Source organism: Alligator sinensis, unplaced genomic scaffold (assembly GCF_000455745.1).
Source record: "Alligator sinensis unplaced genomic scaffold, ASM45574v1 scaffold674_1, whole genome shotgun sequence".
Taxonomy (NCBI): domain Eukaryota; kingdom Metazoa; phylum Chordata; order Crocodylia; family Alligatoridae; genus Alligator; species Alligator sinensis.
Genome location: NW_005842032.1, coordinates 1,518,770 through 1,525,734, shown reverse-complemented (window position 1 = coordinate 1,525,734; position 6,965 = coordinate 1,518,770).

Below are 6,965 nucleotides of genomic sequence, written 5' to 3'. Positions count from 1 at the left end.
CCCGGCCGATCCAAACCCCGACATGATGCTGCCTCATCGAGAATGGGTGAGGGCAGCAGTTAGGAGCCATGTGAGGCATTCCTACCCCAAGCTCCATGGGAAGGGGCTGGGGTCAGCCACCACCCCTAAACCCCAGGCTGGACATATTTAGCTCTGTGCCTGTGGTGTGACCTCCAGACATAGACCCAGCACTGGGGCAGAGCCAGGATAAGGAACAGGAGTGAAGGGCAGGCTGCAGCCTTAAGCCTGCACTTCTAGTGGAGGCTGGGGAGTTAGAGATTCATCAACTGGATATGAGAAGCTGGCACAGAAGCCCAATGGTGCTGATGGTTGGTGAGTGGATGGGTTGTAGGGAAGGTGGAGCCCCAGGACCAACTGCAATGAGTCTGTGAGTAACCCTGTCTCTGGGCCAGGGATGAGAACACCACTGAACCCTTCCTTTTAGTTACAAGTTCCATCAAGTCATGGCAGGTGAGTGGGGGGCCTGACCCAGGGAGCAGGGAGATACCTACAGTGCCACAATAACACATTTACTTTAATAAATTTACTCTCTGTCACAGTGGCGTATCAATGCCAATTGCAGTTACTGCAATTTGCACCCGCTTAAGTGAAGGCAGAATTTGGCCAATGAGGTTGTTGTTAGAGACTATGCTGACTAACAGCATAATTTCTAACAGTTTTACAATCAGCATACATTTGTAGGTTAGAGCCAAATCTATACTACAAAAACAACTGTCAAACATACTTGTATAACTTGATGTAGCCACAACCATGGTACAATGTGGGTTTTTTTTCCTGTCAGCACAAGCAAGAATAAACCATGTGTCCTGGGAGAGAATGGGGGGAAGGACCCCGGACAAAAACAAGGAAAAACTACTTACCTTCAACAGGAGCTGCGACACAGCAGAAACAAAGGGAGAAGCCCACGCAGCTCATTAGCCACGCCTTTATTCAGTTGAGGCCGTCCAATGACATCACGAGGAACCTCCATCCGGCGGGGATAAAAGAGCCGGACGGAGGAGGAAGGAAGGAGAAGAAGGACCCGGGGAGTGTGGGGACGTCAGGTCCCTTCCGGGATTATCAACGGGAAGAAAGAGCTGTGAAAGGGGAGCCAAAGGAGGCTCCTAACACCCGCCGCGGCAACAGCAGCTGGGATCAGACCGCCAGTACTGGAGGCAAGCGGGAAGCAGCCTGTACCAGCCTGCAAGAGTTTAAGCAGCAGAGGAAACAGCGGAGAACGCACAGAAATTATCGCCACAGGTGGGAGTAGTGAGGGACGGAGGGAGGAGGAGGAGCTCTACCCATCGAGAGAGCTCCAGCGGAAGCAGCCAGAGGGCCTGCCCAGAACTCAGGGGTCAATCCTGAGTGTGAGGGAGACCCGGCCACCCGGCAGGGAATGGAGAAGCCTCCAGATAGGAACGCTCCAGGGAGCAGAGGAACAACATAGCCCAGGGCTTATAGAGACAGGAGAAGGAGGAGAGGAGAGGACCCAAGCAGAGGTTAGCTCATAGCCAAGCTGTAGAGAGCTCGGCACCCAGGGTCTCTGATGTAAGAGGCCTGGGAAGGGAGTTGCTTTTTGTTCTTTCTTTTTGTATGTTTCTTTTGAGTTTTCCTGAGCGAAGGGTTGAGGAGTAGGAGAAGGGGTTGAGGAAGGGGAGAGGCGGTGAAAAATTCATAAGATGGCCCACCGAGCTAAGGTCAGGGGTAAACTACTCCTAGGATATTACGGACCCCACGAGTAAGACCGGCGAACACAACACAGGACGGAATAAGTCAACCGGCCTCAGATGCCGGTATCCTGAATAGGCATCAAGTCATGAGGCTCTACGGTAGCAGAGGAAGAGATACATGACCGTGAGCATGGGACAACTCATCGAGGTGGTGTGAGGACGGGGTGTAGGGGTGGCAGAGCCCCACTAGTGACCACCGGGACATCCGTGCCATGGAAAATCCTTGGGATAGCCACTCCCCTCACTGAGAAACATTCAAGTCGTGGCAGGCAAGATAGGGGAAAGCCTCCCGCGGAGGGAACACCCCAGCCCGGCATTTTCCGGGAGGCTGCAGGGCGTACACCTCTCCGTGCGTGAGCCAAGGTAGCACGAGACCGATTACTCGAGACTCGGTGGTCACACCTTGGTATAACAATTTGGCCACAACTATGTCAACTCATGATTATTTCTGTAATATAAATGGGTTATGACTGGACCAGATATACTACTTGGATTTTATTTATATTTTATAGAAAACCAAAGAAGTTTATATTTTGCAAAATTAGCAGAAAGAATTCACATATCCATTTTATTTTCAAAAATCTAAAGTAGACCCTAACTCCATGTGGTGCCCAATGACTAGGGAGACAACGATCCAATTGCTCATGGATCCTGTTACTCATTAGCCAGAGCAAGAAGGGAGCAAACACCAGCACACATTGCTTACAACAGCTTTATTCAGAATGGAGACAGCTTCGGGCAAAGATCCCAGAAACCAACAAACAGGGGACCATCCCTGAACAATAGTTCTTTCCACATTTATACACCTTGGTTCATGCTCATTAACATTTACTCCACCCTCGCTCCTCCTTTGTTCCACCCATATTTCCTCCCCTTTCAAGCTCCATCTCTGTTTACTGTTTGTTTCATTAATGTGGAATTGCCTATGCATTTAATTCATTTATATGTCTTTTTGCTATAAGCTAATGTCTAAGACCTTGACTCCTGCTTCTCTCGGTCACTTGGACTTCCACCAAAGCTTCTGGAGGCTTCTTCACCAATCACCATTTACATTTTCACATATGTTTATTTCAGATTCTGTTACCAATTCTGTGTTGTCTTTCACATTCCAGTCTGTTTTTCAGTTCTATGTTGTACCATCTTCTACATTCCTAAGGCTTCACCTCATTCACAGCACGCAGACTCACACAGGCTCACTTGATGCTTTTTTAGAAAATGGTTGACACAGTTAACATAGTTACTTAGCATAAGCAAATAGCTGGCTAAGCATAAGCATTCATAAGCAAAATCTGCTTGCCTGAGCTTCTTGCAATGTTGCTTTTAATATATTATTCTGACTTGTGGTCAGCAGCTTGCTAAGTCACAGGTCATGCCTTTATTCAGCTGCAAATCCAATGCTCCCCTAGATCCAAATACTGTCACCCTAACATAAACTTCTTGCATATTATACTCACAGGATTCAATTCTGGTCTAATATACACTAATATAAATGGTGAGCAAGTCCATTAAGGTCAACGGAATTACTTTAGTTTCATATACGAGTCAAAACATAGTTTGGCCCACACTTATCACAGAAAGGCACTTCTCCTTTGATAACTGTATTGCTGCAGTTGCCTTAACAAAAGTTCTAAGGTCTCAACCCTGCTATTGATGTTGCATTCAGGATAATAGCAAAGCAAAAAGGAGAAACAGAAGGTTGATTAACTTGCTGACTTGCTTCTGCAATCAATGAATCATTAAACCTCTCATTGAAATTAGTGGAAGTTTTGAATGGGCAACAATTTAAGAATAAGGCTTGTACTTAGTAATAAAAAAAATAGCCAGATTTTCCTTCCATAATCTGAACTCCAAGTGGGATTGGAAACATGAAGTTTATTATGTTCTCAGGAAAAGAAACAGAATTTTCTTCAGTTTGAAGTCTAGAAAACAATATTAAAATCCAGGACTCAAATTGTTATATCAAGGGCTTATAAATTACATTGATAGCGTCTATCAATAAGTAGATGGTCCTTTAATTCTAAAAACAGCCCCTACTTCCCCAGAAAGTGATAGAACACTGTTCCCACTGAAGAGCATATCATTAAGATGTCCCTTCTGCCCTCAGAAAAAATATTTAGTCAAATCACCAACAGCCAATCCAATACCCCACCCCTGCAATAAACAAAGTGCTAATCAAATAACTTCATTTTGTATCATATTCTGATATTGACTCTGGAAAAGGGAAAGTTAATTAGAGCTGTAAAAGGGTTGCCCTTTGGTCAGTTCATTATTTTTTTTCAAATGGTGCTTATAATTTAGTAGTTTCACAATGATGGGTTAGATGGGTTGCCTAGAGCTGCTTATCAAGATTAGATTTGATGAGACATTTACTCTTGCTGTTATCAATGAAGTATTGAGTTTGAAAGGATTTAATAATTCTATATGCATTTCTCTCCTAGTCTTCCCCCTGTTTCCCCTGGAAGCCTGATTAAATGAGTATTATTTCTTTTTAAGTGGTTTTACAGGTCATTTATCTTAGATTTATGAGTATCAACCTACATTAGAAGGCATTAGATAGCTTTAACGTTTGACACTTGCTCTCTAAATCATTTACCATGCTCTCAATTTGCACTAGACAATCAGTAATCTTCTCAATATTAGATTTTATTGACAGTGCACTATACAGAGTTTGTTCTTATTATATTGCAATGATTTAAGATAGGTGCAAAATTGGGAACTAATAAATCCAAAGGTTCACTACTGATTGTTGACACAAATCATAGGAATAATGATCTTTTCTATCAGAATTTTTTCAGTGATGCAAAACACACATTTTGAACTTGTTATAAGCTTGGCTAACTTGTTATAAGCTTGGATAACAGTAGAATTTCTGATTTAAGAGTGATGAACTAAATCTTGTAGTTCTATTGTTACTCAGATAAAGCACTAATTTGGTTTATTTAACATGGCACATATTCATTTGAAAAGGCTGTACAAAGCAGTGTGCATGGTGGGAGGCACAAATTTGGATCTGGGTTCAGATCTCAATCACACCCTTTCTACTTGCCACTGTACAGGAGCCTGGGATCATGATTGTGGGTTTCCCTACCACTGGCAAATTGAAAGCCTGGTGCCTATAGATCCGAGATTGGTTTGAGACCCTGGTGCAGTCCCTGGCAGGATTACAATTAGCTGAGTGCTTGAACTGTGCTGAGGCTGGTTAGAGAATCCAGTGTGGTCCCTGGTCAAAGCCAACAATCAGCTGACTGTTGGACCCAGCCCTGACCTGCTACACATTCAATTTAAGGCTCCATACAAACCAGCCATAAAGTTGTTCTATTTTATATGTAGAACATTTTTTATGGCTGGTTTGCCAAATGATGGTGCCTGAAATTGGGTGTATGTGTATCCATTTATGCTGTGTTTAACACATTCATCAGGGAGAAAAGGTAATGTGAAGAGGGCCATAGATACACCTGAGTTAGCTATAAATGAGCAGTATCAGTATAGCGGGAAGCCCAGAGCATCCTATTCAAGCATTTACCTAGCTTTTTGAGCAGGTTTTGCAACCTAAGTTGAAGTCTGTGCTGCTGCTAGTTTTGGCATCTGAGCTAGATAGTTAATTCAGTGACTCTAATGTGACTCTAGAAGAGAATTCAGTGACTCTAAGGTCTTCATAAACCTTATTTTCAATGGAGATTTTGCAAGGTAGGAATTTAGGGGCATGTATACACAGCACAATGCACGGCCTTGTAGAGATACATAAACTATCTCTAAATCATCTTTCAGACAGTATAGTTAGGTCCAGAGGGAATAGCGCACTGCCTGTCTTATATACACTATTTCATAGTGGGGCTAATCAATCTGGGAGAAGTGCCCCACTAATGAGGCTATACTGCTACTAGCACTTGATCTAACTCTGAACAAGCCTAGCTCAGGTATCTTTGCATGGCCCTGCATTGTGCCATATCAGTGTAAGTCCACTGACTTCAAGGGAAAATCTGGCATCATATCTAAATTGTACATGGAACACAGGGGTTGGTTGAAAGCACATAGTGCTGGGTTCTCAGCTGATGCAAATCTCATTGGAGTCTATGTATCTATGGTCATTTATCTCTTCTGAAAAATTTGCTCTCTGCAGATATATTTTAATAATTTTTTTATTTTAGAATTTTTTATTGTAAATTTAAGCAACCTATTGAACACTTGAATTAGATGAAAAACTTCAGAATTTAGATTAAATTACAACATATTTTTGAAATATGAACTTTCAAGCCAAAAGGGTGATTTGGGGCCAAAATAATATACACTAATATTCATTCATTTCTTCAAATGAATTTGTAGAAGAATAAGGGGACATCAGGAGAGATTGTCCATCAGAATGTTGAGCCCCAGCTCAAGTCTGGTATCGTGCCCGGTATGCAAAGGCCAATAAAGATACCAGGGGTGAAAGTACAAAGAAGTTTTATTGCTAGCAATAAAAGGTGCGAGCGGAATAATTTTACGTAACAAGCACACCAGATTACTATTTCTAAGCATCTTTTATACAGGAGTTTTTGAACCTCCATAAGCATCCTTGTTTGCTGATTGGTTATAAAGGAGTGACGCAAGGAGTTCTTTACTGAGCATGTCTCTATACTTGTGTTTTAGCCATGTATCTCATTTACATACATGTATGTTTCATTAGCATACTTTTTCCCCACCTAGGGGCGTGATTTTTAGTATTTTAATGAGCCCTATAACCCAGTCCTCTGTTTCTTATTTTGTTTTCAAGCCTCCTTTATCTAAGACTGTCTCCTCCTTATCATTGCAGATGGGCATTCGTCACATAACATTCTGTTCTGCTTCGTCTTTGCATAGTGGTTTCTAGGTCACTCCTTACATTCCCCGCTCTGGAGCATTTTTAATTATTATTATTATGATTGCTCCATTCAATTTGGCTTAACACAAATCTAGTATCATCAGCTTTCTTTGTTTGTAAAATCATTTGATTTATCTTAGGCCTGAAGATAGATTAAAAAACAGGTAAACATTGGATACAGCAACAAACCATAATCTGTATAACACAAAACAAGATAACCATACTAAATAACTGCTTTAAACATCTAAAATTGGGAAGCCAGGAATTTAACCAGGAAAAGTCTAAGCCAGATGATTCTTTTAACATCTGTGCCAATTGTTGTAATGCACCAATTTTGTCTTCAATTAGCACAGAATTATCAGTGAGGTTGAAACAACACATTCCTTTTAAAGTTT